At 37.6% G+C, this 17,739-nt stretch overlaps 1 protein-coding gene across 4 annotated transcripts in view; it reads right to left on the bottom strand.

Moving 5' to 3' along the window:
- The window catches only part of fto (FTO alpha-ketoglutarate dependent dioxygenase), a 175,939-nt gene that overhangs the window by 99,733 nt on the left and 58,467 nt on the right, over positions 1-17,739 (bottom strand).

Raw genomic sequence — 17,739 nt, 5'->3', positions numbered from 1 at the left:
AAATTCGCATAGGTTTATCTAAGCATGTGGATTTTAGGGGCCCCAAGGTGAAGATATCCTACATAATAGATAATTTCTGTCATTTCAGCTTCTGCAAAATCAACACATTTTCATCCTTATCAGCAATGGCGGTCCCAGGGTTGCAGAGCCTTTGCAGCAGGAAGTGCACGGGCAGGTGCTGCAGGAGGAAGCACTAACAGCAAAGAGCAGTCACGTGTGCAATTGTGTCTGCTGTTAGAAATTAGGTCCTGTGACTATCGTGTCACAGGACCGACTTGGGTCATTGCCAAGGGGGTTGGGGGCACATCTGACTCTGCAAAGGGAGCAAAAGTCGCCAGTGCAGAGAGAAAGCCTTTACTACAAAGAATGTAGGTAATACTTTCTTGGTAGGTTAAGGGTTAAGGCAAACTAGATAAGGCTTTAGTTATTTTTTTCACCCACTACTCTAGATCTCTATAACTCTACATCTTGGCCCAAGTTTTAACTTTATGGGCGCAATTTATTTTTTACATAAAAAATATAGACATATGCTATTTACTGCTATTCATGAATATGTCTGGGACCCAAAAACTATGCAACAAAACTGCTTAAAATCTGAAGCCGACAATTTGCCAGTTAAAACTTGTCAAGATCATGTAGAAGTCAATGGCAGAAGCCCCTTCTCTTTCAATAAAGTAAACTTCTTTTTTATTGTGTTCAATAAATAGGGCTTGTGATAAACATACTTTTTGCATACTGATTTAATTAAAAGCCATGTTTCTAACTTCCTGGTTCTTGCAAGGTAGATAATTAAATTACCAATGCAGGGATAAATCTCCTGCATTATGCAACCAAAAACCAAAACAGTCAAGGGATGATAGTAACTCCTCTAATTACAGAGGACTTAGTAAGTGTGAAAGCAAAACAATTGTTACTTAAAAAAATATATAGGTGTATACGGTACTTTTAAAAGAAAACACATTTTAGAAGTGCAGTACATAAACACTGACACCATAGACACTTTTAGGCGAGGGACCAGCAGCAAATGCATTAGTCAGAACACCAATGAAATAGATTGCTCCACTGATAAAACGTTTCTGCTAAAAGATATTTGAACAACTGTGGATTCTAAAAGACTGGAAGAAACAGGAGATTTGACAATTTTTTGTGAATTGTTTGATTAATAAAAAAAGAACTGGTTTGGAAAAAGATAATTGAAAAAAAAATATTTCTGGGGGCTGTGTGGGTAGATATTCTGGTCACACTAGAGATTTAAAAAAAGAAAAAAATGGAATATGCTGCAAGCCAAGTCCAGATACAGTGGATATAAAAAGTCTACACACCCCGGTAAAATGTCAGGTGCGCCTTTTTGGAACCCCAAAACTTTCTGCTGTGGACCAAAAGAAAGAACCTGAACACAGTGGAGTTTCATCCAAAACACAGCACAGAAAAGGCACTGCACAGACAAACAATCGGAGTAAGGGCTAAAATCCAAGGTAGTTTTGCTTGGATGGTATCAGATCACGAGAACACATCCTAGAAGTTGGATGTAGTCACATGGGTCAAAATATAATGGGATTCATCTGATGTGTAAATATTTTTCCTCTGGGGCAACGTGCCTGTTGGAAGAGAACACTGCATGCTGCGTCTGCACCCCACAAGATAAAATCTGATGGTGTCTCAAGCTGCAGGCATACCTTCAGTTGTCTCAATAGTGCCCTTAAGTCTCCCCATATTTCTCCCGTTCAGATGATCAGAAGCCAAACAGGAAGAAAAAACGCTGAGCTGTGTAAAGAAAGTTCCCATAATGCCTTACTCCTGCACAGACACCCAGACCAAGTGAACATGCTCAGTTCTATGGGGGAGATTTGTTATTATGCTCCGAGCGTATTTTTGCCAATTTTTTCACACTTGCGCGACTTTTTCGTACGCTTACGCGAAAAATTCATAAAGGTTCTGCCGCTGTTTACAATAGTTGGGTACTAAAATTTCGTGACTTTTGGATTGCCAATTACGTTATTATCGTGACTAATATGATTTTTTCGTAAGCATTTTCGTGATATTTGCGATCTTCAGAAATTATCGTATCCAATCCGAATTTTTCCCATTCGGGATTCGAACTCGTGTTTTAATGAATCGGCCCCTATGAGTCAGCTTCCTGCTGATTGGTTCAGATCCACATTCCTGGGAGGGGTAGTGAGTTCTTAGCATTCTTGAGGGAAGGGGAGCAGGAGAGAGCAGAGAGCTGCATGTCTCTGGCACAGGAAAACAGACGCAACTAATCTTTTGACAGAGAAGCCAGTGCAGTGTTTCTGTGAGTCCTTATGGCTGTGTTTACATAGACCTTTCTGATAAAGCTTAATTAGTTTTTACCTTTCTTTCTCCTTTAATGACTTTTTCCTCTCACTGATATACATTGACTGTCAGATGTAGACACCATCTGACCACAGAGTGAGCATGCATGCACACACAGCTCCATGCAACCCCCCCCCCCGTCACCTTCTTTGATGCCAAAGAGGTAGGCATGGACCAGGTGAAGGGGGGGGAACATCATCGGGGCTACTGCCACCTAAGGCGCTGATCAACTCAGCAAAGTTTGATCTAAAACATGATACATACAAGAGTTAAACAAAATAATAGTCAGGCAGGTGAGGAGTCAGTTCAGGAAGCAAAAAATCAGAATCAGGGAGCAAGCAAAGAACCAGGAAGCAAACGGAAACAAAGGCTTCAGCAGAACTGTATAGGCATGGAGCTAGCTTTGGTAATGAAACGGGACCAGGGAAACACTTTATTTGAAAATTTGGCAGCAACAGCACTGCCATCACAAACCAGAATGAGAGTCGCTTTGTACAGGTGTGCATCAAATCGTGCACAAGGAAATGTCAGGATGCACACAGCTCTGGGGACTGGTATACTGGCAGGTGAGAAGGTGCTAATTGCAAATGGTATTGTAAAACAGTAATCTACATTTTCACTATACCTACTACCATAAGATTTTGGCATAGTCTCGGCTTCAACTTTTTTTTGTCCTGCTTATGTCTAGATCCTTGCATTAAATGAAATTTCCAATCTAAATGATACAACTCATCATTTGCCTTAATATATATATATATATATATATATATATATATTATATATATATATATATATATAGATCCTTGAGAAAGGTCCTAATAAGGACCAAAACGTTGGTTTTAACAATATATCTACAATAAAAAAAATTTTTGATGAAACATTGAAGGGTGTGCTGGCCACAGATAATTATTTTCTATACAGACATAATTTTGGCTATGCACCCCGCAGAATATATATATTGTATTTCTGACACTAAGTTAGGTTAGAATATATTTACACTAAAAAACATCTAAATTTTATACAGGCATTCTAAAAGAAGTCATTGTGAAAATCTTATTGTGAAGGTAGAGGTATGACTGCTGTCCTTAGGGGCCAGCTGCTTTGAATTTAGCTCCCAATGTTACTAAAATAGTTATTTTATGCTTACTAGGCCACCCGCCCCATTGCTCTCTCCTGGCATGGGTACAAGTAAAATGTTGAATCCAGTGTAAAGATTTTGTAAGTGATTAATTGTTTAAGACAGGGCTAAGCAGATGGAACAGTGAAGGCATCAAGTAATTCATACTTCTGTATGTGCTTACTTGGCCCCTGTTGCTTTTAATGCACAGGAAGAACGCTGGTGAAACCCAGACCGGGTGACTTGCCCCTGACAGCCCATTAAGAAATCTAGAAGCACCTCTCTCAAGTTCTGCTCTTTCTTTCTCAGTGGCAGCCCTAATAAAACAGAAGCAAATCTTTCCAGCAAGTCTTAAATCTTTCATGTACAGTACCTTAACATTAGCTGGTAAAACAAGTGCCTTTTCTGCCTGGTAGGAAATTGAGACTTAGTTTCACTTGCATATTTGTTAAAATAAGTTTAAAATGTGTACGGTGTCTTATATAAAGATACATTTTGTACAGTGTTGGTGTTGCATGTAGTCTAATTGTTACCTATACAGAAATGTATAAAGCTTCTTGGCTTGTCAGTGATAACTTGAAATTCCCCCACTCCATTTAATGTTTCTGGATAATAAAACTTCATTCTTACAACTATTAATCAAAACGGGGAGAATACAATTATTAATTTTTTTTTCATTTCTGCAAGTAGCTAATAAGTATATTATGATACATGTATTCATCTTTGTAACAATGTTATTAAGTTAGTTTCCTGTAAAAGTTTTCAGACCCTGAATAACAAACATATAGTTACTTTATTCCTTTTAATATTTGAGTGTTTTTAAATGTTTGTTTTCTGTGAAGAAATGTAAAAAGTGAAATATCACTTGAAAAATCAATTTCCCGCAATTAACCGTGATCATTGTGAGTCATGTGTTTTATTTGTGGTGATCCAAAGGTAGGTGAAGGGGTAGCCATTTTTTGAAGAGTTGTTACCCACATTTACCACAGGTGACAAAATCCTTGTGTGCCACCACCCTTAAGCTAATTCAGATGAAACCTGTACTCATCTAAAAAAGACTCTGCTAATCAATTGGATCGAGATCAGAGTTTTTAGCAGACCAAACAGGTTCTTTTGCAGTATTTCCCTGTGTTGTGTATTCTTTTTTCCTTTTATTTTAAAAAGGTCAGACTATGCTGAAAATCATGATGATACTTAGGATATGTTATCCTAAATATTGGGACCTGTGCTTCTCCGGATAAAGGGTCTTTCCATAAGTTGGATCTCCATACTTTAAGACTACTAAAAAAATAATATAAACACTACATTTATCCAACAGCTTAAGGTTTAACTATATCTTAGTTTGAATCAAGTACATGGCACTGTTTTATTAGTACAGAGAATAAGAAAACCATTGTTTAAAATTTTAATTATTTGATTGAAAAAGAATCTATGGGAAATGGCCTTCCCTTAATTTGAAGCTTTCTGGATAATGGATTTTTAGATAAGGGATCCCATATCTGTACCACTCCCATACTAAACTATGGATATGGGTTTTTGAGATGTGGACAGTGATAGATCTGCATTAGTAACATGGCTTTTTAAAATTTTGGCCAAAAAGCCTAAAATGTATGGTTCATCATAAACCTATTAACTGCAAATAATAATTTTATCCCAAACCAAAGGTCAAATATAGATTAATGCTATCATCGAGCCAAGAAAGAGCTATAGGCTATACGCTGAAATAAATATAATTTAGGACGTGCACAAATCAATAATAACTTTACTTGTGGTGAAAGGCAAGCTTTACAAAAGTTGATTCATCACTCAGAAATTATAAAGCCTGCAGACAAAGTAAGGGGAAATAGTTTAAATATTAGGGATTATATTATAGGAAATCTTGAATATTTTGGGAGTTCAGGGGACATATCGGAGTTTAGCACAAGAACTTGCAGAGCATTTATTAATATATATGTATGAAAAACACGCCCTGTAGATTAATTTTCCAAGGACACGCATTTTTATTTAAAAAGCAGTGCTAGAACTCTGAGTAGACAAGTTAGTACTTTACTAACACTCCTTTGGGGCAATATGGTTGTGGGTACGGGGCAAAAAGGGTAGGTAAGTTGGCAAAAATCAAAGTAAAAAAACAAGCAGGAGTCAAAAATTAGTAACACTCAAACTGTACCAGGGTTAAAGGACATGTAAAGCCTACATTTGCCTACAATGTATATCAGTTGGGCATGCCTCCCCCACCCAAATGGCATCATTTGTACAGCTTATATCCCGTTCATTTGCTAGCACCATCACAATTTCCTAAAGCAAATAGAAGCTTTCACCTGCTGGCCATTTTTACTCTGATACATAACTGGATGCATTTAAATCTGCAAACAGCATACACACACACAGACCCTTATTCAGCATACATTTCATCAAGAATACAGGCTCACACAGGCAGAATTGTTTCTGATAAAAGTTCTGCTTTGTTTGAGCTGAGCTCAGGAGAGATGGTTGGGAGGAAAAAATTGAAGCAGACAGCTAGAGCTGAGTTTCTATGGGGACCAGCAATGCCATCTCTTCACTGGCTGCAAGACTGGAGGGCGTGTTTAGTAATCTGAGCTTAGAACAACTGAGCATGCCCACAAGCCAACAGCCAAAGCAAATTCCCGAGGGTGGGGACTGAGTGGGTTACAGGAGGAGAAGCAAATCTAAGTGATTAAGGGGATGTTGCAGACTTACTATTAACCTCTGGATAACTAGTGTGGCAGGTATTGAAAGATTTCAAAGAGGCTGTTTTTGTGTGTGGGGTTTACATGTCCTTTAAGCAGGTTCTGACTAAACCAGAGCTAAAGGTAGGTGCAACAGGGTCTTACTACTCAGTCACATTGTTTGCTGGGGGACTTTATTTTAATTGCATCACAGACTCAAAGTCATTAGACAGTGTAGGACTCACGTACAATGAGGGGCCTTGACGTGGCACGTGAGCTTACATATTTTGGCCAAAGTGTGGTACTAATACCTCATTTTTTGTAAAAATTATTTTTAAAGGCAAACTAAGCGCTGGCAATCTTTCTTTCTCTTTAAACCAGACGCAAGCTTGGGCAAACTGTAATAACATAAAACCAGATATAAAGGGGAATAGAAAAGAAATATATGACTGACATCAATAATTACCAATAGGAATAACCCACCATCAAGAGAAGGTCCAGAGCATAATTAAGTTTGCTGCAGTATTATTAGGATAGTTAAGAGGATGCATTACAATATTTTTTCACCCTCCCAGAAAGTCCTGTAATTGTAAGTATTGAAATTGTAACTTCTGTAGTTATACGGATTACGCATGGCAGCTAATAGCACTGTTGTTACCATCATATGTGAGAAACTTATAGCACCTGCTTGAGTTATTGTAAGAAGTCTAATTTGTCACCATAGATGTAAGGGCGCATAAAATAGGCACAGCATTGCTTAATTCGAACAAAAGGCAGGAATGGCTGTCCAGCAAGCTCATCAAATTGGAAGTCCAAGAAATGCATTTTGACCCAAGTGAAAGTGGTTTTATGCACAACTGAGTGCAGGGGAAAGTGTGGTGACTGCAACTGCACTTGGGACCCTTTATCCTAATAATCATAACTTGGAGGTGGCTGCCATAATATATTTGTTGGTGTAGGAGAAAACATTGTGTGACTTTGGAAAACAAAGTGACTAATCTCTGTAAAATTAACATCATATAGAACAATGTAGGACACCTGACACTGCAGAACTTTGCTGCAATTAATATTTATTGGTGTGTTACTACATGTTTCAGGCAAAGCCCTTTTTCAAGTGAACCCTTTATCAAGTGAACCTTTTTCAAGTGGGTTCACTTGAAAAAGGGCTTTGCCCGAAACATGCAGTAATGCACCAATAAATATTAATTGCAGCAAAGCTCTGCAGTGTCAGGTGTCCTCTATTGTTTTATATGATGTTAATATATAATAGTGCTACAACAGGAGTGATAGCCTGTCCAAAGGAGTCAGCTGAACTGGAATACTGGAATTGGAAGGACTTTGGATAATCTCTGTAAAATGCCTTCCCACCAGCAATAAAGTGAATTACTGGTGGGAAGGTGTTTTGGGAAGATTAGTCGTCTGCAGTAGCCGAGATTTACCACAGGCGACTAATGTCTAGGTGGGCCATGACCCTAAAAGAGCCAGAATGCCAGAGGGGCAATGATTCATTCTTTCTGCATTTAGTTTTTGAATGTTTGAATTTGACTATAACTGTATATTGTTCCTTAATTTTCAACACACTATGGCGCTTGTCCTTTTCATTGTTTATATATACATTTAAGGTGGCCTGTAACACTGGGAGCTTAAGCTACATCATTTATCCACTTCTACTGTATTAGGAGACCAACAGCCAAGATCTATACCATTCGGCTGGGATTTAATTGGAAATGTGATCTCTAAAGTCATAAATCATGCATCTGGCAGTCTAACAGATGGGTTAGGGTTTGGTGTATTCCAGGTGAACTGCTACATGCCTAAATGCATAAGGCCATAATGTTTGGTGGTGGAGGAATAGTGGTCTGGGGATAATTTCCTCGATTTGAGCTTGAATCCTTGGATGGCATAGAAAACCTACATAGTTTAATTACAAAGTTCGGAGAAGGCCTTTTTCTGTTTCTGTATGATGATACAATGACATTTTGCTAAGTGGAACAACCTGATTGGCCTGCAACTGTGCCTTACCTTAGAAATACTCTTTGGGCTAAACATTTTGTTCTGAGAGGCAGCCCGGACACACGGTGTGACATGGACAATCTTTAAGTTTAGTGTTTTGAAATCAACATTTCGAAAACAACATTTCGGTGTAGGATTTGTAATTTAGTAAAATGGTAATTAAGTAAAATAGAAGCATCAGAATACACCATACCAGTATCTCATATATGTGTAGAGAAAAATGCAGCAGTTTAATAATACTGACATGTTTCTATGAATTTTAATAGGAACATGTCAGTATTCCTTTAAGTAGGAAACAGCAATAGCTAATTCCTGAGCTTTCTTTATAAAGGGTCTCTATGTAACGGAACCAATACCTGTTCTGCATTTAAAAAACTATTTAATGACAATTTTAGTTGTATGATAGCCCCTTGATTTAGTTAGATTTCTTTGAGTACATAAACCTATTATTTCCACAGTTTAATATTTTGGGAAAATGAGGCAATCTTTTATCATATATCATTAAGTGATAGCTTGCTTGTAATTCTAATTTACAGGTTTCAAATTACATAAAGGACAAGGAAAGGCAAAGTCACTTGGGGGTGCCAGGTACCCTGGGCTGGTGCTGTTCTCTCCTAGCAGGGGCACCAGCCTGGGGTAAAAGGTAGGCGATTAAAGTCACTTGGGGGTACCTAACATTTTGGCACCCCCAAGTGACTTTGCCTTTCCTTCTCCTATAAATTTTTAACAAGTAGGTGAACATGTCCATCACGGTCAGTCTTTTTGTCCTAGTGCAAAATGCCTAAGGGCTATTACACTAGATGTTTTTTTTCTGCCAAATCTACACTGGTTGGAGAAAATGCAGATCCGCACCTTTCCGCCCAGCATCAGTGTACACTCACAGCCTGCCAGTGCACAGACAGTGATGGCCATTTCAGGACAAAAATGCATACTTACAAGGGGACACCATGCCTGTAAGTGTACACTAATGCCAGAGTTGAAGGGACTAAATTGGCCTTTTCTCCCCTGGCATAAAGCAAATATACCAGAGGAGAAAATGTCCAGTGTGACATAGTCCTAACTGCTAGCTGATACAGGAGGAGGTGAAAAATAAACCCTGTTCCTGTTTAAACCCTCAAATAGATTATTTCAAATGTAACATAGAGACAATGATATTATGTCAAGCACCAATGACCTATAGCACTGTATGAATGTACTTGTCGTAAACAATTACAAAGAGATTATTTTAGTTTCATGGAGTGAAACATTGAGCCAACCCAAAATTCTGAAGTGTTAGCTTAAACTATTAGAATGAGTACTCATTATAGACTACATTTCTTATACTAAACACAAGCATACAGTTGTGGTCACATCTTATTTTTGGAGCTAAATGATGTCAGGGGGTGGGGGGCTACTGAAGGGGGAAACATACAAAGGCAAAGATAGACTTGCTAGCAAAAAAACCTATGACAGGATGGTGCCCAGTTGGGAATATATTTGAAAACACTCTGAAAGCAAGAGAATAATATGGCTTTTGTTTGATGCTCTATACACCAGCCACTGCCTGCTTGGATGAACATATGTTTTCTACACACAAAGTGGAGCAGAAAATGCTCTTTGTTTTCTTTTTTTGTGGACCCCCCCCCCCCTCTTCTCCTTGACCTTCTTTGGATTGTCTCTAAACACAGGATTGAAACAGACACTTAATTTCTAAAGGGCTGACAAAGAAATCTATGCATCAATGAGATTTAATGATTGATAGGATATATAGTAAAAAAGGAAAGTTGTGCTCACCACCAAACAATTTCAAACATTGCTAAACTTTATAGGGTAGCAGTGGCTAGCTCCATGTTGTATCTCCCATCATCCTCTACAGTCAGGTGATCCCATTGGTGGCCAACAATAAATTGTCATTTGGACAGAGTTTGGACTGTCAATCACCCTGCAACAGTTGTGTTTTGCCAGTGTGATACAGCAGGTCCCGGTCCAGACAACAAATCACATTCAATCACAAATCATTTAAATAACATCACATGTCCTTTCTCAAAGTTAGTAGTGAACCCTTTACTCCTAGAATCAGGCGCAAGGTGCAAGGTCTAGCCATTTCCCTGGATGCAAGACACTAAGGGGGCAATAATACTGCAATCTGGGAAATAGCAAATGACCACTATTGTGAAGTTGTTCAACCTATAATTCTGAGGTGCTGCTGTGATTTTATTCTAAAAAAAAAACATGTGGTTCTTTGTTCCAGTAAAGCAAATTTTGTTTATTATGAAAGTTTTTTTAAAAAGATAGAAGGAAGGTACAAGATATAAAAATACACCATAAACCAAACCACCAGTGTGAAACAAGTTATTATTCTGGAGATACAAATGAAATAATAAACCTGGAACACAACTTTACACTTCCAATTGTGAAAGATCATAAAAAGAACATAAAAAGGATGCTCTGCATAAGAACATAAAAAGTACACCGGCTAAACATAATTTCCCTTTTCCATTGATGGAAGAAAACCATTGTTTACAGTTGGCTGAACTACACTAAAGCACTGAACAGCAGTGGTAACAGAAAAAACTATATTCTTTTGTAACTCAACAACAAGTTATCTATGCATGTTGAAGTCCTCGGCCTTTGTGGCTTCACTGCATTGTTTTAATGCACATTAAGCAAAACAAAGGGAGGGCATTAGCATTGTAACCAAGTGCAGAGGTTAAGCATGTGACCCCCGAGGACACAGCACTTGTGTTGCACTGAAAAGTTTGTGACAGTATAAACAAGAATTATTGCTGTTCCAAAAGGGAACAGACAATTAAAAACAATACAGATTGCTTGTTGAACAGCTGTTGAAGGTTCCTCATTACATCAAGGTCCAGTTGCACTTTTGCTTTGATTTGAAACAGTTGTCTTCCACCCTTTGCATTTCTACCCTTTTCTGATAAAATTCCACTGTGCAAGAAATAAAGTTTTACTTTTGATGCAAAAACTAAAAGACATATAACCTTTATTTTCAAAATATCCCCTGTATCTGACTAATGGGATTACTGAACACTAAGGGGCCCATTCATGAAACCACAATTTATTTATTTTTTTAGAAAAAAGCATATTTTTTCTAATTTTTAGAACTTTTTGTAATGACCACAATAATATTGTTAAAATTGCATGACTTTTTCGTGGTTTTCATTAACTTCCACGAAAAAGTTGTATTTTTTGCAGAGTACAACCATTTCGGAATTCATTCAAGCTTTGGTATCAAGACTACCTTTTGGCCAGGTTGGAGCTGTAGAGTGCCATTGAGTCCCATGGAAGGCTTCCAAAATCATGCATTGAAGTTTCAATGCCAAAAGGTTTTCGTGCTGTTTCCGATCATACAGATCTGAAAATGTTGTGACTTTCGGAACGCAACCACAATATTTTCGTACGACCAAGAAAATAATTTTTTCACACCAGAAATTATTGTGGTTACTCCGAATTTTTTCCAATCGTGCTTTTGACTCGCAAAAATTTGTGGCTTCATGAATGGGCCCCTATGTGTATAATTCTAGTTTAAAACCTTTCTGTGCTTCAGTGTAAGTTTTGTGGTTACAGTCTTACTTATTTCCTTGGCCTGCCAATTGTATTATAAACCCCTAGCAGGAAGATGGCATGGCCTAGTGATCCAAGGCAACAAGGTTTCCCATTAATAGGGACATGGAAAACAGAGTCATCATTTTAACTCTCTTTAGGAAGGACAGCTCTTTGGGGGGAATGTAATAAAAGTCAGTAATGGAAAAATTCTTTGCAATGCGAAAATGTATGCCTCTGTGCAGTTATGTAATAAAAATATTATGTAAAAAATAAAAGTTGTTAAAGGAGAAGGAAAGTAATGCTGCACTGAGTCCGCTATCAAAAGAAACACAGGATTTCTTGTCTCTTTTTTGGTAAACATGATGTTCCAGTGTCTGACTTCCTCTCTTAGAAACGGCCTTAATCCCTGGAGCCAGAGTCTGTGCAGTTCTCTCCCCTCTCCTACTCCTCCCTCCCACCAGAATGCCAAGAACTCCCACCCCCCTCCCTTCGGAATGTGTGATCTCAGCTAAAATGGCTAGAGACTGCAGGAAGGAAGATACCTAAAATGGCAGCTGCTATCTTAAGCAAAATGAGAAAGGTTCTAAAGCTGTTGACTCAGGTATGTTAATGGTTTCTGCAGAATAAATATATTGTTTTAGGTGGCACTAATGTGGCAAATCTATTGACAGTAAAATTGTCAAAAGAACAGTATTTCATTGTGAAATGTGAATTTTTATTTGTGTGCATTTTATTTTTTGCTTTTTTATTACATTCCCCTATTTATGTTTTTTAATATCCACAGTAAAAGTCATTAGTAGGAACTGAGCTAATAGAAACTGAGGTATATGACTCAGGATGAGTGCATGAAAAAAAAGTGACAAGCAATGTGTTAAGACAATCCTTAAGGTCAAAGTCTTGTAAACTCTTGTAATCTCTTTTGGCCAGTGCCTTCTCTTTACCTCTTGTATCAGTTGTAGTTTTTTGTATGTAAACTGAATGAGGTATACACCCAATTATTGCACAGCACTGTAGAATATGCTGGTGCTTTACAATTAAGTGCAATGTAAAAATTATTTTTGCTAGTTACAAAAACACATATACATTGTCATTGTGTATTATGTTCAAGTTAAGCACACATCTGTCTGCAAGTTGGTAGCCAGTATTACAGTGCCCAGTACAATACAGAATAGAATTATTTATTCCTTATTTCTGGCCATATGTTTTTATAGATAGGTCCCAAATGAAACACTGATAGCAATGTGCTTTGTGAAAGTGATACTTCCTAAAGCAGTGCATAGGAAGTGCCATATAAACAGGACAAAAGGAAGAGGCATGACCAGCAGGATCTTATAATAAATACCACTAAAAGAGTCTTGCTCATCAGAATGGAAGATTAAAAACATGTTTCAAAACTTACAGTCACAAAGCTTTGATGTGTATAAAAAGGCTGCCCAGATATTCTGGATAACAAACTACATCTCCCGGGGGGTTTAAGATTGGGTTTCAATTTTCTTGCATATGTTCTTGTAATATTTTTACATCCTGTTTTCTGGGCTTGGCATTTAAATGTATGCAGTTATTCTATATATTCCATAAGGTAACAAGAATTATAACAAATTAGTATTCAGTAAAAATCAGTAAAGACAATATATTTTTTAATTGTGAAAGGTGGCCGGGCTGCAATAAAACTGCAGTTTAAAGACTACCCCTTTTCTCAGGTAAACCCTGGTGTCAAGCACTTTTAATCTATGCTTGATGTCTGGCTAAAGGTGGCCATACACAGGGTGACAAAGGAATGCACACCATGGATGATGTGCTTGTTTGGTGATCTCAACAGAGAGCAGATCTGTCAATGTATGATCAGCCTATAGGGCATCAACCCCAAAAATATTTTTTTGCCTATTAAAAGAAAACGTAATTCCAAGCAATTTTCCAATTTGAATTTGTTAAATATATTGAGTACTTTCAAAGTTATTTGTAAATGTAATTGCTATTGGAAGCAGCATTTGCATAACTCATGGTTATGATTTTTTAAACAATGTTGCAAATGTCTCCTCCAGCAAGACAGGTATGTCAGTCTGCTGGTCTATGTTACATTATTTCAAAAGCCAGAGCCACCAAGGCACAGAAAAGAAAGGGACAAACAAACACTGCTTTTAATAGCAATAATATACACAGATAACTTGAAAAACCATTACAAATGTGTAAGAAATGTATATTACAAAGCTGCTTAGAATTACTTTTTCTTTTATTAGACAGAATTTTTTTTGGGGGTTGACATGTCTTTAAAGGAACAGTAACACCAAAAAAGTGTTTTAAACTAATTGAAATATAACGTACTGTTGTCCTGCAATGGTAAAACTGAGGTGTTTGCTTCAGGAAGACTACTATAATTTATATAAATATGCTGTTTTGTAGCCATGGGGGCAGCCATTCAAGCTGGAAAAAAGGAGAAAGGGCACAGGTTACATAGCAGATAACACACCATTGTATTCTACAGGGTTTATCGGTTAGCTGCTATATAACTTGTGCCTTTTCTTCTTTTGAATGGCTGCCCTCATGGCTACACACCAGGGTTTATATAAACTCTAGTAATGTTTCTGAAGCAAACACACAATTTTTATCAGTGCAGGGCAGCAGTACATTATAGTTTAATTTCTTTAAAATATATACATTTTTTGGTGTTACTGTTCCTTTAAGTTTGCTATCCTGAGCATTTTGTCCTTGCACGTCATTATACCAAGCCCTTGGTGCTGTTTGAGAGTTTTAGTTAGCAACACTAGTGGTTTGCATTCTGCACAAAAACATATCTAACCAGACACATTAAATTAAAGTACCTAAGCACAACAAAATACCTAAGCACAACATTTATTTCACATTTAAACTTATGCCTGATTCAAGACCCTCCCTACCATAAATTTGCTAGAAAGAAGCAAACTGAAATACATTATGCAGAAATGTCATGCGTCACTATTTGCATGCAAAGCAAATTTTTTCTTTTGGCCAGATGAAAGTATAAATACTGTATTTTAATCACTACAGCTATATTGGGACATATACTCAGTAAGATATGAGTTATTTCTGTTGAGCAAAACAATTGAATTGAAATTGAAATTTACAACTGCAGTGTGCAAAGTGTCTTGTTTTTGTATTATGTTGGTTTGAAAAACCAACATGTTATTCTTCTGCTTCTTCTTATTCTTAGCGCCACCCCCAACGCTTCTCCTCCTTCTCACAGTTTTAGGTTTAAAAAAGTGTGTGGAGCCATCAACGGCCAATCAGATTTATCTAATTGATTTTAATCAGGAAATTTAAACTGCTGCAATTCTCACACATTTAACACCAGTGTCCCCAAACTTTTCACAGCATTAATGCAAGAGTCTCCACACTTTGCAGAGTTAGTCACTGGTGGACTGCAGTTCAAGTTTAGTAAAAGTGTGCAAAGCCACCAACAGCGAATCATATTTTACCCATTGAATTTTATTTTAAAATGCTGTATAATTTAAAATGCTGCAATTCTCACACTATTTATGTCAGGGTTCCCAAACTTTGCACAACTTGACACTGGGTGACTTCGAAAAGTGGGCATAGCCACCAATCACAATTCACGTATTGACTTTTATTGGTTTAAATTTAAACATCTGCCATTCTTTAAATATTAATGCCAGGGTCCCTAAACTTTGCAGAGTTAGTCACTGGGTAACTGCAGTTCAAGGTTAGAAAAAGTGGGCACAGACACCAACTGCCAAACGGATGTCATTTATTGACTTTCAGCGAGTAGATTTAAATTGCTGTCAATCTGACACTATTAAAACCAGGGTCCCCAAATTTTGCAGTGTTTTTCACTATATGACTGTGGTCCAAGGTTAGAAATACTGGGTGGAGCCAACAACAGCCAATCAGATTTTATTCAGTGACTTCTCATATTTTTCAAACCAACATAAAGTTTGTTCTGAAACTTCCCTTTCTACTCATTACTACTATCATCATGTTGGTTTGAAAAACCAATATATTATTCTTCGACTTCAGCTTATTCTTCTTCTTTTTCTTATTTTTAGAACCCCATTTTCTAACGCTATTCCTCCTACAGGTTTAGGGGTACAACACCCAAACTCTCCACACTTCTTCATTCTATAGTGGAGAAGGTTGCTTGTGCTTTTCAAACCCCTGTCTTTTTGTGGTGTCACTCCAAGCACCCCAATTTCTCCAAAACTTTGACAGGGAAGATTTTCAAACTGCTGCCACTCTTACTGCTTTGAAACTACGCTCACCAAACTTAAACAACATAATCATGGGGCCACCCTGAATGAAACAGCGACATTTGTTGGACAACCCAAAGTGGAAGGAGCCAACAACAGCCAATCCAATTTCACCCGTTGACTTTCAATGAAGAAATTTAAATTGCTGCCACACTAATAGCTTAGAGGCTACACTCACCAAACTTAAATCATATAGTCATGGAGTCAACCTGAATAAAAGGTAATATTTGTTGGATGATCAAAAGTAGGCAGAGATATGAACAGCCAATCAGATTTCACCCATTAACTTTAAACAGGGGAATGTAACCTGCTGACATTCTCACAGTATTTACACAAGGGTCCCCAAACTTTTCACGGCTGGTCACTGTTGGACTGCAAGTCAAAGTTAGTAAAAGTGGACGGAGCCACTAACAGCCAATATGATTTTATCAATTGTGTTTCATTGTTTTATATTTAGAACACTCCCATTCTCATACTATTTATGCCAGGGTTCCCAAACTTTGCACAGTCAGTCACTGGTTGACTACATATTCAAGGTTAGAAAAAGTGAACGGAGACGCAAACAGCCAATCACATTTCTTTCTTTGATTTCAGTGGGGAAACTTTAACTGCTGCCATTCTCACACGTTTAACATCAGTGTCCCCAAATTCTTCACAGTTGATCACTAGAGAACAGCAGTTTTAGGTTTGAAAAAGTGGGAAGAGCCACCAACAACCAATCAAATTTCAGCTATTGAATTTTACTGGTTTAATTAAAAAATATTTTGATTCCAATGTCATGTTTGTCGCTTAGTATTAAAATTATGTCTGCTACTGATTTTTAAGGCACAAGTTTGTTACACCAATTAAAGGCCTCTGTGGAAACCCTTGAGCCAGCACCTTCGGAGGTGGCAGTAGCTACAGGGTTCACCTGCATCACACTGCACTAAATTCAAAATTGGAGGTGGGACAGAAAAACTGGAGCTGAGAGCAATTATGTGGAATCACAAGCAATGGCTTCAAACACAAGTAATGAATGGCATTTTTTCATGGAACTACTACTGCAAACATCCTTATGACTGCAATTGCGCTTGTAAAAGAGCCTTAATATCTAAATGCAAAACTGTGTTAAATTCTGTAATAGCAAAAATGGCATGACATGTCTATAATAGTTCCTAAAACATTGGAGCAAATGTCATCAAATTATACTTAATTTGCAGCAGTGTTAACTCTGGAGCCGCCCCCTGAGGCAGCAGGCCTTATGGTGCCCCCTCTCCCACTCTGAGCTTACAACTTCATCAGGGTACAGGGGGGACTCATTGTGCAGAAAGACCCATTGCACTTGCTGCACTAGAAGAGCCAAATTTCCACTTTAAACAAGGGAAATGTGGCTCTTAAAGTTACCAGAGGCGGCTTTTTTGTCTGGTAATTGCCCACTCCATGGCACCTGAGGCAAGATTCTCACCTTGCCTCATGGCAGGAGCAGCCCTGGTTTGCAGAGACATTAATCAGCCATGCTTAATATATTAATAATAACCTTCTACCACTGAATATATACCATGAACGTACATTCAGCCACTAATTGATGCCTGCAACCTGTTTCAGTTATTATGCAACATCATTAAATAAGTTATGTATTTTGGAGCAGCAATATATATATTAACATTGCTAAAAGGAACTGACCTGTATTTATTTCCTGGCAAAAATGGCAAAGTAGAATTCTGTACAATCTATTTTTTTACTTTTTCATGGAAACGCATAATTGTAACAAAATTTAGCATTTGTAAACAATATTTATGAGGATGCAAGAGTTACCAGCAGCATT

Source organism: Xenopus tropicalis, chromosome 4 (assembly GCF_000004195.4).
Source record: "Xenopus tropicalis strain Nigerian chromosome 4, UCB_Xtro_10.0, whole genome shotgun sequence".
Classification (NCBI taxonomy): domain Eukaryota; kingdom Metazoa; phylum Chordata; class Amphibia; order Anura; family Pipidae; genus Xenopus; species Xenopus tropicalis.
The sequence above is the reverse complement of the archived record's forward strand: the minus strand, read 5'-3'. Positions and strand labels throughout refer to the sequence as shown.